This window comes from Arachis hypogaea, chromosome 11, assembly GCF_003086295.3.
Source record: "Arachis hypogaea cultivar Tifrunner chromosome 11, arahy.Tifrunner.gnm2.J5K5, whole genome shotgun sequence".
NCBI lineage: Eukaryota > Viridiplantae > Streptophyta > Magnoliopsida > Fabales > Fabaceae > Arachis > Arachis hypogaea.
The window spans coordinates 89,159,750-89,181,941 of record NC_092046.1 but is presented as its reverse complement, the minus strand read 5'-3'; positions in this window follow the sequence as shown (position 1 = coordinate 89,181,941).

Genomic DNA, 22,192 nt, shown 5'->3' with positions numbered 1-22,192 from the left:
ACTTTTGTTCTTCCATTTTCCTTTAATGCAATTTATGATTCATGTTCCTTTATTGTTGAATTGCTTTCTTGTTGTTTAGTTCCTTGCAATTGAGTAGTGTAGATTTACTTTTCTTGCAATTTTACTATGCTTTCCTTTTATGCCTTCCAAGTGTTTGATAAAATTCTTGGTTGGATTTTAGAGTTGAATTTTATGCTCTTGGCTTGGGAAGGTAACTTAGGAACTCTTGAGTTACTAATGTCCAAGTAATTGATGATTGGGAGCCATTAACTCTAGGTCTCACTAATTGAATTGGTGGAGAGCTAGGACTTATGGACTTGAATTGGTATAGCTCACTTGACTTTCCTTTATTATTAGTTAGGGGATGACTTAGTGGGATTGATCCTTGCCAATTCTCATGTTGTGGTTAGTGATAGGGATAGAGATCCTTGACCACCAAACCTTACCAAGACCTTTGTAGCTATTAGTTTACTTCCTTGCCATTTATCTTTCATGTCTCTTATCTCAAAAATCCAAAAATATCTCATAACCAATAACAAGGATACTTTATTGCAATTCCTAGGGAGAACTACCCGAGGTTTAAATACTTCGGTTTATAGATTTTAGGAGTTTGTACTTGTGACAAACAATCTTTTGTATGAGAGGATTATTTGTTAGTTTAGAAAATATACTTGCAACGAGATTTCATTTGTGAAATTCTATACCATCAAAAATTCATTCATCAAAGCCCTCTGAACAAGATGAAGACACCTTGCCACCTCCAATTGCTCCAGATGACCAAGTGCCTAGCCATGAACAGAAAATGGAGTTGAAACCCCTTCCACCCCACCTCAAGTATGCTTACCTTGAGGATAATCAGAAGCTCCCAGTTATTATTGCAAGGAAACTCACTTCCCAACAGGAGGAGCAGTTGCTTAGTGTGCTGATAAGACACAAGAAAGCTATTGGGTGGAGCTTGGCGGATATAGTAGGCATCAGCCCTCAAGTTTGTGAGCACCGGATATTTTTAAAAGAGGAAGCAAGGCCTATTCGTCAACCTCAAAGGCGGCTGAACCCCACCATCTTAGAAGTTGTCAAGAAGGAAGTGACCAGATTGCTTGAAGCTGATATCATCTATCCAATCTCGGATAGTGAATAGGTCAGCCTAGTACAAGTGGTGCCCAAGAAGTTTGGAGTCACAACAGTGAAGAATGAGCATGGAGAACTCATGGCAACTAGAGTGCAGAATTCCTGGAGGGGGTGCATTGATTACAGGTGCATCAACCAGGCTACTCACAAGGATCACTACCCCCTGCCATTCATCGATCAGATGCTTGATCGCCTGTCAGGTAAATCACACTACTATTTTCTAGATGGTTACACTGGCTATTTTCAAATTCATATAGCTCCTGAAGATCAGGAAAATACTACTTTTACATGTCCCTTTGGAACGTATGAATACAAGAGGATGCCTTTTGGCTTATGTAATGCACCAGCTACATTTCAAAGGTGCATGATGAGTATTTTCATGGATGACTTTAGTGTGTATGGTGATTCATTTAATCTTTGCTTGGATAGTTTAGCTAGACTATTAGACAGGTGTGTTAGTTCAAACCTTGTATTAAATTTTGAAAAATATCATTTTATGGTAAAACAAGGTATTGTTCTAGGACACGTTATTTCTAATACTGATATTTCAGTTGATCCAGCAAAGGTAGATGTCATTTCTAGTTTACCTTACCCCTCCTCCGTGAGGGAAGTCTGTTCGTTCCTTGGTCATGCAGGTTTCTACCCGATATTTATCAAGGACTTCAATAAGGTAGCATTGCCTTTATCCAAACTGCTGCAGAAGGATGTTGAGTTCGAGCTGAGTGAGGACTGCATGGAAGTGTTTGATAAGCTTAAAATCGCCTTGACTCAAGCTCCGATTGTGAGAGGACCAAACTGGAGCCAGCCTTTTGAGATTATATGTGACGCCTCCAACCATGCAGTAGGAGCGGCACTGGCTCAGTGCGAAGGTAAGGACCCTTTTATAATTGCTTATGCTTCTAAGACCTTAGACGCTGCTCAGTCTAATTATACTACCACTGAAAAAGAGCTTCTGGCTATTGTTTTTGCTCTGGATAAATTCTGAGCCTACTTACTTGGTACTAAGGTGGTAGTATACTCAGACCATGCAGCTCTAAAATATTTATTAGCTAAAAATAAGTCCAAACCAAGGTTAATACGTTGGATATTATTGCTGCAAGAATTTGATTTAGAAATCAGAGATCGGAGTGGTTCCCAGAATTTAGTGGCGGACCACTTGAGTCGCCTAGAGCACATTAAGAATGACTCCTCTCCTATCAATGATGCTTTTCCATTTGTTAGCTTGCACGTAATATCTGAAGTACTTCCCTGGTATGCACCTATAGCTAATTATCTAGTTAGTCATACCTTCCCTCCTAATTTTACTAAGCATCAAAGGGACAAGCTGAAAAGCGTGTCCAAATATTATATATGGGATGACCCATATTTATGGAGGTATAGTGCTGACCAGATAATTAGAAGGTGTGTGCCTCAATCAGAATTCCAGTCAATTTTAGAGGCCTGTCACTCCTCTGAGAGTGGTGGACATTTTGATCCTCAAAGAACAGCTAGAAAAATTTTAGACTGTGGATTCTGGTGGCCCACCCTTTTTAAGGATGCTACTGCCTTCTGTAAATCTTGCTCCCCATGCCAAAGATTTGGGAATATATCCAAGAGGGATGAGATGCCCCAACAAGTTATGTTATTCTATGAAATTTTTAATGTTTGGGGCATGGACTTCATGGGTCCATTTCCAAACTCTAGTGGTTTCTTTTATATATTGTTAGCTGTTGATTATATTTCTAAATGGGTGAAAGCAATTCCTACACGTACTGATGATGCTAACGTTGTTGTCTTCTTTGTTAAAAATCATATTATCTATCTAACAAGGCACTCATTGTTGTAACAGGAGATTGACAGGTCTACTGAAGAAACATGGCATTGTTCACAAGGTAGCAACAGCTTACCATCCCCAGACCAATGGGCAAGCCGTGGTGTCTAACAAGGAGATAAAGCGCATACTAGAGAAGATGGTCAAACCTCATAGGAAGGACTAGAGCACCAGACTTGTAGATGCGCTCTGGGCTTATCGGACAACATACAAGATACCAATCAGAATGAGTCCCTTCCGCCTACTCTATGGAATGACTTGTCACCTCCCAGTGAAGGTGGAGCACAAAGCTTTCTGGGCCGTGAGGGAATGCAACATGGGATTTGAGAAAGCTGATACTGAAAGGAAGCTGCAACTAGCAAAACTGGAGAACCTTCGACTCGAAAAATATGACAACTTGATGAGCGGATAATTTATACCCTTTTTGGCATTATTTTTACATACTTTTTAGTTTGTTTTATTTACTTTTTATTATATTTTTATTAGTTTTTATGCAAAGATCACATTTATGGACTTTATTATGAGTTTGTGTGTTTTTCTGTAATTTCAGGTATTTTTTGGCTGAAATTGAGGGACCTAAGCAAAAATCTGATTCAGAGGCTAAGAAAGGACTGCAGATGTTGTTGGATTCTGACCCTCCTGCACTCGAAGTGGATTTTCCGGAGCTACAGAAGCCCTATTGGCGCGATCTCAATTGCGTTGGAAAGTAGACATCTTGGGCTTTCCAGCAATATATAATAGTCCATACTTTGCCTGAGATTTGATGGCCCAAACTAGCGTTAAAATCCAGCTAAAAACTTTCTGGCGTAAAACACTCACCAAGTGGGTGGCATAAAACGCCAGAACTAGCACATTTCTTGGCGTTAAAGGCCCATTTTGGCACCCAGGGTGGCGTTTAACTCCAACTTGAGGCATATGCACGTGAAAGCTTGAAAGCTCAGCCAAAACACTCACCAAGTGGGTCCCGGAAGTGGATTTCTGCACTATCTGCACTTAGTTACTCATTTTCTATAAACCTAAGTTACTAGTTTAGTATAAAAACTACTTTTAGAGATTCATTCAGAAACTCATGACATTTTACACCTCATATTGTATCTTCTACGGCATGAGTCTCTAAACCCCATAGGTTGGGGTGAGGAGCTCTGCTGTGTTTCAATGGATTAATGCAATTAGTACTGTTTTCTATTCAATCACGCTTGATTCTATTCTAAGATACTCACTCGTACTTCAATATAGAGAATGTGATGATCCGTGAAACTCATCATTATTCTCAATTCTATGAACGCGTGCCTAACAACCACTCCCGTTCTATCTGAGCTCAACGTAGTCATTGGGCGATAGCTTGAGTGCGTATCTCTTGGGTTTCTGATCCACGGACCGAGTCTGTGAGATCAGAACCTTCGTGGTAGAGGCTAGAACCAATTGGCAGCATTCCTGGGATCCGAAAATTCTAAACCTTGTTTGTGGTATTCTGATAGGATCTGGGAAGGGATGACTGTGACGAGCTTCAAACTCACAAATATTGGGCGCAGTGTCAGTGTGCAAAAGGATAGAGAGATCATATTCCGACGCTAGTGAGAACCAACAGATGATTAGCTGTGCGGTAGCTGTACCTGGTATTTTTCATCCGAGACGAGAAATCTGACAGTTGATTAGCCATGCAGAGATTGTACCTGGTATTTTTCATCCGAGAGGATCATACAGCTTGCCATTGAAGGAAGCCATGCGTGTTTAGAGAAGAAGACAGTAGGAAAGCAGAGATTCAGATGACAGAGCATCTCCGGAACCTCAACCTGTTCCCCATTACTGAATCACAAGTACCATTTATTTCATGTTATTTACTTTTCATAAACGAAAATCATTTTTATCATTAATCTCCTGACTAAGATTTACAAGATAACCATAGCTTGCTGATGCCAAGGCATCTTAGGCTAGTTTCACTAGCATTTTTCTGTTAGTTTTAGTTGTTTTATGCATTTTCTTGAGCTTAAAGTAACCAAAAATGGTTAAATGAAGAACAAAGTAATGAACCATCCAAACAGTATGATTTTAATGCAAATTCCATGAGTTTTAGTTATATTACTTGAATGCTATGAATGGAAGATTTCTCATGAAATTTTGCAAGACTTTGATGCATTTGTTTGGATGATTTCAGGGAAGAAGAGGCTAAGCAAGGAAGCAACAAAATCAATAAAGGAAGCTTGAATATCACATGTGGAGTTTAAGTTCCAGTTTAAGCCTAAACTGGAGCTTAAACGCCAGAATCATGAAGGCTAAGAAATGCTGGAATTGAAGTTTAACCTCCAGTTTAACCTTAAACTGGAGGTTAAACGCCAGAATGAAAAGTCTCACCAAAGAAGCATTCCACGTTTAACCTCCAGTTTGACCTCAAACTAGAGGTTAAACGCCAGAATGATAATGCCACTCAGGAAGGAGTTCCACGTTTAACCTCCAGTTTAACCTCAAACTGGAGGTTAAACGCCAGAATGGGAAAAGCACCAGGGAGCCATTTCCACGTTTAAGCTCCAGTTTGACCTCAAACTGGAGCTTAAACGTGTTCGACCAAGTTTTCTCCTCCAGGGTTGCTCTCTCCATTTCCACGTTTAAGCTCCAGTTTGACCTCAAACTGGAGCTTAAACGTGTTTGACACCTCCAGGGCTACCCTTCTAAGCTTCCACGTTTAACCTCCAGTTTAACCTTAAACTGGAGGTTAAACGTGTTCGACCTCCAGGATGCCTCCTTCCATTTCCACGTTTAACCTCGAGTTTAACCTTAAACTGGAGGTTAAACGTGTTCGACCTCCAGGGCTGCCCTTCCTATATCCACGTTTAAGCTTCAGTTTAACCTTAAACTGAAGCTTAAACGTGTTCGACTACATGACTCTCCAGGGCTGCCTTCTTCCATTCCCACGTTTAAGCTTCAGTTTAACCTTAAACTGAAGCTTAAACGTGCTTCTACAAAAGGCCTCACTGGAAGTGTCTGGCGTTTAAGCTGCAGTTTAAGCTTGAACTGCAACTTAAACGCCACTCTTGGAAAAGGTTTCTGGACCAAAAATATTGTGGTTTAAGTTAGTATTTGAGCACAAACATTAACTTAAACTTATTCTGGTATGAAACCCAATTGAATATCATGGTTTGTGGGATTGGGCCTGAAGGATTGATGAGTCTGAAATTTCAATTTATTGAGTCATGTGCCATTATTTGATTATCACTAAGTTGGCTCAATGAATGTTACAGAATTTGGATCAGCAGCCTCATCAAGATTATGGATCATAAACCCAAGGCAAAAGGAAAGCAGGGAGAGGCCTCAAAGCCCAAGAAACACAACAGAAGCTCAATATAGAAAGTGTATAAATAGGATAGAATTTAAGTTAGAGAAAACTTTTACCTTCACTTTTAGCTAGTCTTCATATCTTTGTAGTTGAATTCAGAGCTATGACTCACTAAACCCCTTTCATTGGGTTAGGGAGCTCTATTGTAATTCAATGAATCAATAATAGTTTATCTTCTTCTTCAATCTTTTCTCTTGAATTTTGTTAGAAAGCTTCTCGTTCTAATTCCATTGGGTAGTTGTCTTGGGAAAGAAACTACCCATAATTGGAATCCTTCGGAACCTTGGGAAAGGAATGGAGGATTCATGCTAGAGAAGCTTTCTCACAGTGAATTGAATTGGGGTTTGGATGGATATTGTGACATGTAATCCTACCAAATTGTGGTTCATGAAACTGTGTGGTATAATCAGTGATCGAGCATCATCTCTTCTTATGAACATTTAAACCAAGGGATTGGGAATTTGTTTGTTTTTAGAGAGAATTGGTGAGCCAAGGGATTGGGATCCAATCATATAAGATTGCCAAGCAAAATTTAATGAACGCATTGGTTGAGGAAGAGATATACATGTTTTGATTCGGAGATCTCAATATCTCCTAACACCCAATGAATTCCCCATTTCTGATTTCCACTTTCTCTTTACATTCTGCAACTCAATTCTTGCAATCACCCCCATTCCCTTTTAATTTCAGCAATTTACATTCTGCTCTTTAATTCATGCAATTTAAGATTCCGCCATTTCAATTTCTTGTCATTTACTTTTCCCGCCAATTTTACATTCCGAAATTCTCATCTAAATCTTGATTCCGCTCAACTAGAACACACTTCTAATCTGAATTGCTCACTCAACCAATCCTTGTGGGATTCGACCTTACTCTATTGTGAGTTTTTACTTGACGATAACCGGTGCACTTGCCGGAAGGAATTTTGCCGATCGTGCAATTTTCTAAATCCTAGCATAACTAGTTTATGCGCATCACTTGCTTCAAGCCGACAATCTCTGTGGGATCGACCCTTACTCACGTAAGGTATTACTTGGACGACCCAGTGCACTTGCTAGTTAGTTGTGCGGAGTTGTGAAAAGTGTAATCACAATTTCGTGCACCAAGTTTTTGGTGCCATTCCAGGGGATTGTTCGAGTTTGGACAACTGACGGTTTATTTTGTTGCTTAGATTAGGAAAAATTTACCTTTTTGGTTTAGAGTCACTAAATTTGAGTCTTTTATTTTCTTTTCAAAAATCTTATTTTTCTTTATTAATCTTTAATTTTCCTTTGAGTTTTCTATTTGAGTTTAGTTTCATGCTTTGAGTTTGGTGTCAATTGCATGTTTTAATTTTTCTTTAATTTTCAAAAATATATGCATTGTGTTCTTCATTGATCTTCAAGCTGTTCTTGTTTATTTTCCTTGTTTGATCTTTCGTTTTTCTTGTGCATTTTCGAATTATTAGTGTCCAAAGTATAAAAATTTTTAAGTTTGGTGTCCTTTATGTTTTTATTTTCTTTAAAATTTCCAAAATTTATTCTTGGTGTTCATCTTGATCTTCAAAGTGTTCTTGGTGTTCATCTTGACATTCAAAGTTTTCTTGTTTGTTTTCTTTGTTTTGATCTAAAGATTCTAAGTTTGGTGTCATTTTATTGTTTTTTTCTTTCCTCATTAAATTTAAAAAATATATTTTCCTTTATTTACTCATCACTTTCGAATTCCTTAGGTTGACCTATTCAAAATTTTTAAAATTTGGTAGTTTTTTGTTAGTTAAGTTAAAATTTCAATTTTGAAATTTATCTTTTTAAAATCTTTTTCAATTTTCTTTTTATATTTTTCGAAAATCTTTTATAAAATTTTTCAAAATATTTTTCTTTTTTTTTATAATTTTCGAATCACTGGTCCTAATTTATTATTTTGATTGAAAAATTTTAAAATCATATCTTTTTCAAACCTTTTCTTTTATTTATCTATTTTCTTACAAGTATCTTTAATTTTAAGACATATCTTTTTCAAAACTTCCTACCCACTTTCTCTCTCTCCATTTTTCGAAAATCATATCCAAAAATTTTCAAATCTTTTTAATTAATTAATCATTTTAGTATTCGAATTTCTTTTATTTCTTTTTCTTTTAGTTTTCAAAAAATATATTCTATTTTCCAATTATTTTATTTTATTTTCTTTTGAATTCGGTTTATCCTTAATTAAATAAAATAAAAACAAAAATATTTTACTTTATCTTGTATTTTATTTACAACCTACATCATCTCCCTTTCTCCATTATGGACTCAAGTGGAAATGAACAGTCCAGAAGGAGTCTGGGGTCATATGCTAACCCCACTAATGCTTCCTATGGGAGTAGTATCTGTATACCCCCCATCAGTGCCAGCAGTTTTGAACTAAATCCTCAGCTCATTATCATGGTGCAGCAAAATTGCTAGTATTCCGGTCTTCCACAGGAAGAACCTACTAAGTTTCTGGCACAGTTCTTACAAATTACTGACACAGTATGTGATAAGCAAGTAGATCAGGATGTCTACAGATTATTACTGTTTTCATTTGCTATAAAAGATCAAGCTAAGATGTGGTTAAATAACCAACCCACAGCAAGTATAAGAACATGGAAACAGTTATCAGATAAATTCCTGAATTAATATTTCCCTCCAAATAGGATGACATAGCTAAGGCTGGACATCCAAGGCTTTAAACAAGAGGATAATGAATCTCTTTATAATGCCTGGGAGAGGTATAGAGAGATGCTAAGGAAATGCCCCTCTAAAATGTTTTCAGAATGGGTGCAGTTAGACATCTTCTACTACGGGCTTACAGAAAAGGCCCAGATGTCTCTAGACCACTCAACTGGTAGATCTATACACATGAGAAAGACAATTGAAGAGGCTCAAGAGCTTATTAATACAGTTGCTAACAATCAGCATCTGTACTTAAGCAGTGAGTCCTTCATGAAAGAAAAGGCTAAAGCACTACCCACTGAACATAGTCCTCCAAAACAAGTTGTTGAACTCAATCAGCAATTACATCTTATAACAAAACAGTTAGCAGAATTCAAAGAGATTTTACAAGATACTAAGAATACCAACAAGAATATGGAAGCACAATTAGATCAGACAAGACAACAGCTATCTAAACAGATAACAAAAGAGTGCCAAGCTGTTCATTTAAGAAGTGGGAAGACACTAAATGTCTCAACTCAAGGCAGCAGAAAGCCAAGAAATGAACAACTGAAAGAGGATGACCAAGCCACTGCCCAAAATCCATCTGAGGATAGTAAGAGCCCAGAAAGGAATGATTCTGGCGTTTGAGCCACTGCCCAAAATCCATCTGAGGATAGTAAGAGCCCAGAAAGGAATGATTCTGGCGTTCAAACACCAGAAAATGGTGAAAACTGGCGTTAAATGCCCAGTGGATGCCAATTCTAGCGTCCAAATGCCAGAAAAAGTTGGCAATCTAGCATTAAATGCCCAAAAAACACCCAATTCTGGCGTTCAAATGCCAATGGGGGATCAAACACATGCAAGTGCTGATAACAACCCCCTTAGGCAGGCTTTTCTAACCACTTCTGTAGGAAGTAAACCTGCAGCAACTAAGGTTGAAGAATATAAAGCCAAGATGCCTTATCCTCAGAAACTCTGCCAAGTGGAACAGGATAAACAATTTGCCCACTTTGCAGACTATCTCAGGACTCTTGAAATAAATATTCTGTTTGTAGAGGCACTTGAGCAAATACCCTTTTATGCTAAGTTCATGAAAGAGATCTTAAGTCATATGAAGGATTGGAGAGAACTGAAAACGTTTTCCTCACTGAAGAATGCAGTGCAGTCATTCTAAAAAGCTTACCAAAGAAGCTTAAAAATCCCGAAAGCTTTATGATACCATGCACATTAGAGGGTGCTTGTACCAAGACAGCTCTATGTGATCTTGGGGCAAGTATCAACCTAATACCTTCATCCACTATCAAAAAGCTTAGTTTGACTGATGAAGTTAAACCAACCCGGATATGCCACTATCTTGCTGATGGCTCCATTAAGATTCCATCAGGCGTAATTGAGGACATGATTGTCAAGGTTGGGCTATTTACCTTTCCCAATGACTTTGTAGTGCTGGAAATGGAGGAGCACAAGAGTGCAACTCTCATTCTAGTAAGACCTTTCCTAGCAACTGGACGAACCGTCATTGACGTCCAAAAAGGGGAAATAACCCTGAGAGTCAATGAGGATGAGTTTAAGTTGAATGCTGTCAAAGTTATACAGCATCCAGACACATCAAAAAACTGCATGAGCGCTGATATCATTGACTCCCTAGTAGAAGAGGTCAATATGACTGAGAGTCTCGAATCAGAGCTAGAGGACATTTTTAAAGATGTTCAGCTTGATCTGCAGGAACCAGAGAAAACAGAAGAACCTCTGAAAACTTCTCAGGAAGAGGAGAAGCCTCCTAAACCCGAGCTTAAACCACTACCACCATCCCTAAAATATGCATTTCTCGGGGAAGATGACACTTTTTCGGTAATCATAAGCTCTGCTTTAAAGCCACAGGAAGAGAAAGCACTAATTCAGGTGCTAAGGACACACAAGATAGCTCTTGGGTGGTCCATAAGTGATCTCAAGGGCATTAGCCCAGCCAGATGCATGCATAAGATCCTATTAGAGGATAATGCTAAGCCAGTGGTTCAACCATAGAGGCGGCTGAATCCAACCATGAAGGAGGTGGTACAGAAAGAGGTCACTAAGTTACTAGAGGCTGTGATTATTTATCCTATTTCTGATAGCCCCTGGGTGAGCCCTGTCCAAGTTGTCCCCAAGAAGGGAGGCATCACAGTGATTCATAATGAAAAGAATGAACTGGTTCCTACAAGAACAGTTACAGGGTGGCGTATATGTATTGACTACAGAAAATGCAATACAGCCACCAGAAAATATCATTTTCCTTTACCATTCATAGACCAGATGCTAGAAAGACTAGCAGGTCATGAATACTATTGCTTTTTGGATGGCTATTCAAGTTACAACCAAATTGCAGTAGATCCTCAGGACAAAGAGAAAACAGCATTCACATGTCCATCTGGAGTATTTGCCTACAGAAAGATGCCATTTGGTCTGTGCAATGCATCTGCAACCTTTCAGAGGTGCATGCTCTCTATCTTCTCTGATATGGTAGAAAAATTTCTGGAAGTCTTCATGAAGGACTTCTCAATATTTGCAGACTCATTCAGCTCTAGTTTTGACCATCTAGCACTCATTCTGAAAAGGTGCCAAGAGACTAACATGGTTTTAAACTGGGAGAAATGTCACTTTATGGTGATTGAAGGAATTGTACTTGGACACAAAATTTCGAACAAGGGAATAGAGGTGGATCAAGCTAAGGTAGAGGTAATTGAAAAATTACCACCACATGTAGGATTCTATAGGAGGTTTACAAAAGATTTTTCAGAAATTACAAAACTTTTGAGCAATCTGCTAGCTGTTTATACACCATTTGTCTTTGACACAGAGTGTCTGTAGGCGTTTGAGGCTCTGAAAGCTAAGTTGATCACAGCACCAGACTGGACATTACCATTCGAACTAATTTATGATGCCAGTGACTATGCCATTGGTGCAGTATTAGGACAGAGGCATAACAAGCTTCTGCATGTCATTTTTTATGCTAGCCATGTTTTAAATGACGCGCAGAAGAATTACACAACCACAGAAAAGGAGTTGCTTGCAGTGGTTTATGCCATTGACAAGTTCAGATCTTATTTAGTGGGATCAAAAGTGATTGTATACACTGACCATGCTGCTCTAAAATATCTCCTCACAAAGCAGGATTCAAAACCCAGACTCATAAGATGGGTGTTGCTTCTGCAAGAGTTTGATATAGAAATAAGAGACAGAAAAGGGACAGAGAACCAAGTAGCTGATCAACTGTCCCGAATAGAACCAGTAGCAGGAGCATCCCTCCCTCCTACTGAGATCTCTAAAACCTTTCCGGATGAGCTACTCTTTGCCATTCAGGAAGTACCATGGTTTGCAGACATTGCAAACTATAAAGCTGTGAGATTCATACCCAAAGAGTACAGTAAGCAGCAAATAAAAAAATTAATTTCTAATGCAAAGTACTACTTGTGGGATGAACCATATCTCTTTAAGAGGTGTGCAGACGGAGTAATACGTAGATGTGTGCCTAGAGAAGAGGCATAGAAGATCCTATGGCAATGCCATGGATCACAATATGGAGGACAAAAGTTCTCTAATGTGGCTTCTACTGCCCTACTCTCTATAGAGACTCCCAGGAGTTTGTACGTAACTATGACAGTTGCCAGAGAGCCGGTAATCTGCCTCACGATTATGCCATGCCTCAGCAAGGGATCTTAGAGATTGAGTTGTTTGATGTATGGGGTATTGACTTCATGGGGCCTTTCCCACCATCATACTCAAACACTTATATTCTGGTGGCAGTAGAATATGTATCTAAATGGGTAGAAGCAATTGCAACACCCACTAATGATACTAAGACAGTGATGAAGTTGCTCCAGAAGCATATCTTCAGCAGGTTCGGTGTCCTTAGGGTACTGATCAGTGATGGAGGCACTCATTTCTGCAATAAATAGCTTGACTCTACTCTAATCCGCTATGGAATTAACCACAAAGTGGCAACTCCATATCATTCACAGACATATGAGCAGGCTGAAGTCTTAAATAGAGAACTAAAATGAATCATGGAACAGACTATAAGTACCCGTAGAAGGGATTGGGCAAGAAGTCTGGATGATTCTCTGTGGGCATACAGAATCGTATTCAAGACTCCTATAGGGACCTCTCCATACCAGCTTGTGTATGGAAAAGCCTGTCATCTGCCAGTGGAATTGGAACACAAAGCCTATTGGGCAACCAGATTCCTAAACCTTGATGCTAAGGTAGCTGGAGAGAAAATATTACTCCAGTTGAATGAGCTGGAGGAGTTCAGATTCAACGCTTTCAAAAATGCTAAAATTTACAAAGAGAAAGCAAAAAGGTGGCATGACAGAAAGCTGTCATCTAGAGTCTTTGAGCCAGGATAGAAGGTTCTGCTGTTTAACTCTAGCATGAGATTTTTCCCTGGGAAATTGAAATCCTGGTGGAAGGGACCCTATGTGATTACAAGTGTGTCACCATATGGATATGTAGAGCTTCAGGATATTGACTCTAACAAAAAGTTTATTGTTAATGGACAGAGAGTCAAGCATTATCTTGAAGGCAATGTTGAGCAAGAGTGCTTAAAACTGAGACTAAATTAAAAGCTCAGTAAAGTCCAGCTAAAGACAGTAAAGAAGCGCTTGCTGGGAGGCAACCCAGCCATTATCAAAAATTAGATGTTTATAACAATTATATAAGTCCATTTAATGTTGTTATTCATGTTCGTTAATGTTTTTCAGTGAACAAGTTAGGGAAATGAAGGTTCAGAACATAAAGCAGAGGAATCACAGAGAAAAAGAGCTCACTGGCGTTAAAACGCCAGTAAAGAGACATTTTGGGCGTTAAACGCCAGAATGGCTATCATTCTGGGCGTTTAATGCCAATAAAGGTATCATTTTGGGTGTTAAATGCCAGAATGGGCAACATTCTGGGCGTTTAACGTCAGAAACAGCAGCATCCTGGGCGTTCAGAAAAAAGCCTAGTAACAAAGGATTTCTGGCGTTTAACGCCAGACAGGGTACCTGGCTGGGCGTTAAACGCTAGAATGTCTATCATTCTGGTCGTTTAACGCCAGAACAGCAAGGGGAGGTAATTTTGTTTCTAATTCAATTGTTTTCAAATTTTTCATGTATTAATTCATAATTTTTTGCATCAAACATATTTTAAAATGTTCATCTTTCAATTTCTATTTTCAAATTTTAATAATCTTTCCAATTTTTTTAATTCTTTTTTTTATTCTTTTCAATTCCTTCCAAAATGTTTTCAAAACTTACATATCTTTTCAAATTCTTTTCAACTCTTTTTAATTTTTCTTGTATACAGTAATAAGTTTTCAAAATTAATTGCATAATTCTTCTTCTACTCCCTTCTATCTTATTTTGCTCAAAGACGAGCAAACTTTTAAGTTTGGTGTGGATAAAGCTGTGCTTTTTGTTTTTCCATAACTATTAATGTTCCCTATGGCTGGAGAAACTTCTAGGAAGAGGAAAGGGAAGGCAGTTGCTTCCAACTCCGAGTCATGAGAGATGGAGAGATTCATCTCAAAAGCCCATCACTAGAAAGAGGATGGAGCAAACAAGAGAGCCAACTCATGGACCTCAACAAGAGTAACAAAGGCAAGAAAGAGATATTGAGGAGCTCAAGCACTCTATAGGATCTTCAAGAGGAAGAACTAGCCGCCGTCACTAAGGTGGACCCGTTCTTTAATTTTTTTGTTCTTATTTTTCTGTTTTTCATTTTTATGCTTTATGTTTTGACAATGTTTGTGTCTTCCTTACATGATCATTAGTGTTTAGTGTCTATGTCTTCAAGCTATGAATTTCCATGAATCATTCACCTTTCTTAAATGAAAAATATTTTCTGAAAAAGAAAATGAAGTACATAAATTTCGAATTCTATCTTGAAAGTAGTTTAATTATTTTGATGTGGTGGCAATACTTTTTGTTTTCTGAAAGAATGCTTGAACAGTGCATATTTTTTATAGTGAAGTTTATGAATGTTAAAATTGTTGACTCTTGAAAGAATAATGAAAAAGAGAAATGTTATTGATAATCTGAAAAATCATAAAATTGATTCTTGAAGCAAGAAAAAGCAGAGAAAAACACAAAGCTTGCGAAAAAATGGCAAAAAATAAAGAAAAAAAGAAAAAAAAAGAAAAAGCAAGCAGAAAAAGCCAATAAACCTTTAAACTAAAATGCAAGGGTAAAAAGGATCCAAGGCTTTGAGCATTAATGGATAGGAGGGCCCAAAGGAATAAAATCCTGGCCTAAGCAGCTAAATCAAGCTGTCCTTAACCATGTGCTTGTGGCGTGAAGGTGTCAAGTGAAAAGCTTGAGACTGAGCGGTTAAAGTCGTGGTCCAAAGCAAAAAGAGTGTGCTTAAGAGCTCTGGGCACCTCTAACTGGGGACTCTAGAAAAGCTGAGTCACAATCTGAAAAGGTTCACCTAGTTATGTGTCTGTGGCATTTATGTATCCGGTGGTAATACTGGAAAATAAAATGCTTAGGGTCAGGACCATGACTCATAAAGTAGCTGTGTTCAAGAATCAACATACTGAACTAGGAGAATCAATAACACTATCTGAATTCTGAGTTCCTATGGATGCCAATCATTCTGAACTTCAAAGGATAAAGGGAGATGCCAAAACTGTTCAGAAGCAAAAAACTACTAGTCCTGCTCATTTAATTGAAACTGATCTTCATTGATATTTTTGAAATTTATTGTATATTCTCTTCTTTTTATCCTATTTTGTTTTTAGTTGCTTGGGGACAAGCAACAATTTAAGTTTGGTGTTGTGATGAGCGGATAATTTATACCCTTTTTGGCATTGTTTTTACATAGTTTTTAGTATGTTTTCTTTACTTTTTATTATATTTTTATTAGTTTTTATGAAAAAATCACATTTCTGGACTTTACTATGAGTTTCTGTGTTTTTCTGTAATTTCAGGTATTTTCTGGCTGAAATTGAGGGACCTAAGCAAAAATCTGATTCAGAGGCTGAGAAAGGACTGCAGATGCTGTTGGAGTCTGACCCTCCTGCACTCGAAGTGGATATTTTGGAGCTACTAAAGCCTAATTGGCGCGGTATCAATTGAGTTGGAACATAGACATCTTGGGCTTTACAGCAATATATAATAGTCCATACTTTGCCTGAGATTTGATGGCCCAAACTGACGTTAAAAGCCAGCTAAAAACTTTATGGCGTAAAACGCCAGAACTAGCACATTTCTTGGCGTTAAACGCCCATTTTGGCACCCAGGGTGGCGTTTAACTCCAACTTGAGGCATATGGACGTGAAAGCTTGAAAGCTCAGCCTAAACACTCACCAAGTGGGTCCCAGAAGTGGATTTATGCACTATCTGCACTTAGTTGCTCATTTTCTGTAAACCTAACTTACTAGTTTAGTATAAAAACTACTTTTAGAGATTCATTCAGCAACTCATGACATTTTACACCTCATATTGTATCCTCTACGGCATGAGTCTCTAAACCCCATAGGTGGGGGTGAGGAGCTCTGCTGTGTTTCAATGGATTAATGCAATTACTACTGTTTTCTATTCAATCACGCTTTATTCTATTCAAAGATACTCACTCGTACTTCAATATAGAGAATGTGATGATCCGTGACACTCATCATTATTCTCAATTCTATGAACGCGTGCCTGACAACCACTCCCATTCTATCTGAGCTCAACATAGTAATTGGGCGATTGCTTGAGTGCGTATCTCTTGGGTTTCTGATCCATGGATCGAGTCCGTGAGATCAGAACCGTCGTGGTAGAGGCTAGAACCAATTGGTAGTATTCCTGGGTTCCGAAAAGTCTAAATCTTGTCTGTTGTATTCCGAGTAGGATCTGGGAAGGGATGTCTGTGGCGAGCTTCAAACTCACAAATGTTGGGCACAGTTAGAGTGGGCAAAAGGATAGAGAGATCATATTCCGACGCTAGTGAGAACCGACAGATGATTAGCTGTGCGGTAGCTGTACCTGGTATTTTTCATCTGAGACGAGAAATCCGACAGTTGATTAGCCGTGCAGAGATCGTACCTATTATTTTTCATCCGAGAGGATCATACATCTTGCCATCGAAGAAAGCCATGCGTGTTTGGAGAAGAAGACAGTAGGAAAGTAGAGATTCAGATGACAGAGCATCTCCGGAACCTCAACCTATTCCCCATTACTGAATCACAAGTACCATTTATTTCATGTCATTTACTTTTCGTAAACAAAAATCATTTTTATTATTAATCTCCTGACTAAGATTTACAAGATAACCATAGCTTGCTTCAAGCTTACAATCTCTGTGGGATTGACCCTTACTCACGTAAGGTATTACTTGAACGACCCAGTGCACTTGCTGGTTAGTTGTGTGGAGTTGTGAAAAGTGTAATCACAATTTTGTGCACCACAACTCCAGACTATACAAAGAGAAGGTGAAGGTTGTGCATAACAAGCATATCAAGAGAAGAGAGTTCAGACCTGGAGAGCTGGTTCTCCTTTACGACTCAAGGTTGAGGCTCATGCCAGGCAAGCTGAGATTAAGGTGGGAAGGCCCCTATAGAGTAGAGAAGGCAGAGCCATACAGAGTCTTCCACCTGAGCCATCCTACAAGCTCCAAATTTATCAAAGTCAATGGCCACCACTTGAAGTTGTATCATGGAAAAGATGAAGCACAACAAGGAGCTGGAGATCTTCCTTTTGGAAGATCCACCAACAGAAGAAGACTGAGCTTGTGGAGCGTCCAACTTAAGGACATAAAAGTAAAGTGCTAGGTGGGAGACAACCCACGATGGCATGATCGCCCATTTTTATTCCTAGTTTTATTTTATTTTGTTTTTCCTAGTGTTCATTCATAATTTCTGCATAATCATCTGCATTCTGCATAATAAAAAAAAATGTGTTCAACGCGGAAGCGTCTATGATGCGTACGCGTCATGCGTGAATTTGAAACACATAGGAAGCGAACAGAGAGTTAGGCGAGAGTGGTACAGGAAGCGTGCTTTGCGTACCAACACGCCCACAGTACGCGTACGTCATGCGTGCGCGTCCCTCGTGTTTCTAGCAACCCACGCGTAAACGTCCCTGACGCGTACGTGTGACCCTGGAAATCGGCATAAAAGGGTGTTTTACTAGAGAGTTGTGATGGCTTGGGGTTAGAACTGTGCTAGACGCACAAATTTAGCCACGCGTACGCGTCCGTGACACGTGCGCGTCAGTTTTACTATGTGTCTATCCACGCGTGCATGTACCTGACGCACACGCATCGTATGTCTTTTTGGCTCTCATGCATTTCAACTCGAGAGGAGACAGTGGGGATTTTTAAGAAGGGAGCCGCGAGAGGTTAACCTATCATGGGTAGTGGACTTCTATGCTAACTTCCACTCGCCTACTCTGCAGTCTGTCTTTGTTCGTCAGAAGCAAGTCCTTGTCTCCGAGAGTGCCATACAGCGAGCACTGGGTCTTCCACCTAGCCCATAGGGATTGGATGCTTATCAAGAGGCCTCTCTTAAGCTCCAGATGTATCAGTTCGACTGGGCCAGTATCCTTGGAGTCATAGCCCAACCGGGTAGCACCGGTCAAAACCCAAGAGCATCTCATCCCAATCACTAACCTTGGAGTCTCGCGTGTGGGCACAGATAATGTCCCACTATATCTTTCTGAGTACTCACGAGTCTACCTTCACTGTGGACATGGCTGTTCTCATTTGGTGCATCCTGACAGAGCAACCTCTTAACCTGCCTCAACACATCGGCAAGCCATGTGACACGTACAGATAGCGGGTAACCTACCTTTCCCCGCCTTGGTTTCAGATTTAGTCTCTACAACAGGTGTGTCCTATCGGTCAGGATACACGAAGGTCATGATCCCTAAGGCCGACTAGTATGTCTCGAATGGGAAGTACATCAGGCCACCAGTTCCCTCTGCGAGCCAGCCTACAGGCCCATCTTTGGATCCTCCAACTTATACTCCACCATCATCCACACCACAAGCACCATCTACCCATCAGATGTTCCTTCAGATCCTTGAGAGGTTCGACTGGCAGGACCAGCGAATGGAGCAATTGGAGCACCACAACAAGCGCCGATACAACTATCTGAAGGAACTCTTAGTTGGTACCCAACCACCTCAAGAACAGAAGGACACCCCGGACTCGCCCTCATCCAGTAGCACAGGGAGCCATGGCGAACCAGACAACAGAGGTGATGCTTCCAGCCCTACCTTGCTCCTTACTGATGGCACGGAGGACCGTGCCAAGACTTAAGTGTGGGGAGGTCAGTCCTTGACTTTCAGAGGTAATCTCTCTCTTTTAACACCAACATTTTAGTTTTTCTTTTGTTAGATAGGATAGATTGCATGATAATAATTGCTTGCATGAATGTTCTACTTGGTTAAAGTAATGAGTTCATTTTCAAGACCCCTTTTTATATTATTTCACTAATTTAAATTAAAAATTTGTGTTAAACTTGTTTGAAGATTGTAATTTGGAACATGGTTTATAGCTAAGAACACACAACTTGTGAAATTTTGAGCTTAATTATATTGTTGCATTATTTAACCATGATTTTTATTCTTGTGTGTTTTCTTCTCTATGATTGCAATCTATTGTTTGTTCTATTCTATATGTCCATTGTTTAGTGTATTTGCATGCATACATATGATTGAGGCCATTAATTGTTATTAGCTCACTTATCCCAAATAGCCTACCATTTTAATTACCCTTGTTTGCCACTTTGAGCCTTTTAATCCCCATTTGTTCTGTATTTTACCACATCACTAGCCTTAAGCGAAAAAAAATTAATTATCCCATTGAATCTTTGGTTAGCTTAAGATAGAGATTGCGTGTCAACTAAGTGTGGGGAATTGTGGGAACTTGGGTTGATGAAAAAGTATTATGTTCTATTAACAAAAATATTGGGAATTTGGGTGCATACTCATGTGAGACCAGAAAAACCATATGCATTGATATGTTATGTTTATTTTTATATTCAAATATATAAATATATATATATATATATATAAATTTTATTAGAATATAAATAGATAAATAGGGGATAAAATTACCCCAATGCAAAGTTTAATAAAAGATCAACGCATATGTGATGAAATTAAAGAAAAATTTGATACATGAGTATGTGAAATACACAAAAAGTGAGATTATGGGTAGCTAGGCATGGTTTTAGAATTATATAGAGTGTATGTGTGTATATTAGGTGAGAACTTAGGTTAGTCAAAGATTCATATTATAGCTCACTTTGCCATACATATATCCTCACCCGGCCCCCACCTCAGCCCCATTACAACCTTGAAAAGACCTCATGATGTTTGCATTTGTACACTAAATATTTGTTGATTGGTTAGATGAAGAACAAAGTTTTAAAAAGCGTGACTAGGGAAGAGTAGAGTGGATTGACCCTAGACACCTAAGAGATTATAGTGCATATACACTTCCAATAAGGGTTTAATGCTTGATTCTATGCTCCCTACTTTCATGAGCTATCTTCTTACAAGTTTACTTGTCTTTTATTGTGTGATTTGAATTAGTGAAATTTGATTTATGTTTGTCTTGGAGAACTTGTTTACCTTTAACAAAGTAGATAGAAACATCTTAACTTATAGTTGCATTCACATACATAGGTTGCATCTCATGAGTCTTACTTTCCCCCATTCATTCCTTTGTCTCCTTGAGCTTAGCATGAGGACATGCTAATGTTTAAGTGTGGGGAGATTGATAAACCACTATTTTATGGTTTATCTTGTGCTAAATTGAGTGGTTTTTATCAAGTCTTTGCACACTTATTCATACAATTTGCATGATTTTACAATTCCTTCCTAATTTTGTTCTATAATTGAAAACTTGCTTCCTACGCCTTTAAATTGTGTATTTTTAATGTCCTTTTATACCATTCGATGCCGTGATCTGTGTGTTAAGTATTTTCAGGCTTTATAGGGCAGGAATGGTTTATAGGATAGAAAGGAAGCTTGCAAAAATAGAAGGAACACAAGAAACTAAGGAGCTGACCAGCGAGGAACGACGCGTGCGCGTACCTGACTTGTGCGCGTGACTTGCGCATTCCATAGAGACGCTTGCGCGTACTTAACGTGTACGCGTGACATGCGAAAAAGATCATCGACGCGCACGCGTAACTGACGCATACGCATGACATGTGCCACGTGCAAAAAGTACAGAAGACGCTGGGGGCAATTTTGGGCTAAGTTTGGACCCAGTTTTTGGCCTAGCAACACAAACTAGAGCCAGGGGACAAGCAGAGACTTGAGACACATTCACATTTACACAGTTTTGAGTTTTTAGTTTGGAATCTGAGAGAGAAAATACCACTTCCTCTAGGGTTCTTCATATTCATAGTTTTAGAATTTTATGCTTTGGTTTTGGATATTGAGAAGAGTTACTACCTCCGTTGAAGTTTCTATCATTCTAGTTTGTTTTCTTATTCCCTTACTCTTTTAATCACCCATTAACCCTGTTCAGATTTTACATATGGATATCTGGAATTTATTAATGCAAAGAACTATTTTTATCTTTAATTAATTTTCTGCTACCACTTTATTTGAATTTCCATGTCTTCTTTTCTTCTCCTTTTATCGTTTATAAAAATGGCATTCATGTTAATGGAGTAGACTCCTAACTTGACTTAGAAGTTGATTAAAAGGAGACCCTTGAGTTGGAATACTTAAGTGTTAATTGGAAATTGGAAGTTGTTGGCTGGCTCTCTAGTCACTAACGCTAATCCTTCGATAGGAGAGGATTAGGACTTGTGAATTGGGGCTGGTTCAGTTACTTGACTTTCCTTTATTCGGTAGGGGATAACCAAGTAGAAACAACAACCTCTTACCATTACACTTGGGAAAATTCAACAAGGATAGAACTTCCAATTAATCTTCTCCCAGTCAAGGATTTTATTTTGATTATATAAATTCTTTTGTTAATTTTCATTGCTTTAATTTATAATTATTTATTTTTTTGTTCTCCAACTCTTAAAATTTCTCGGAAAGCTCCTAACCAATAAATTGCACTCTTTTGTCAACTCATTGGGAGACGACCTGGGAATTCTACTCCCGATATTTTATTCTTGAATTGTGACAACTCTTTCTAAATCGATAAGTGGAATTTTCGTTGGTTAAGAACTGTACTTGCAACACTATTTTGACTATAAATTCTTTATCGGCAATTTTCACCCATCAATTTTTGGCGCCGTTGCCGGGGAGTTGCAATAGTGTGCTAAGAAGAGGAAAGGAAAGGCAGTAGCCAATC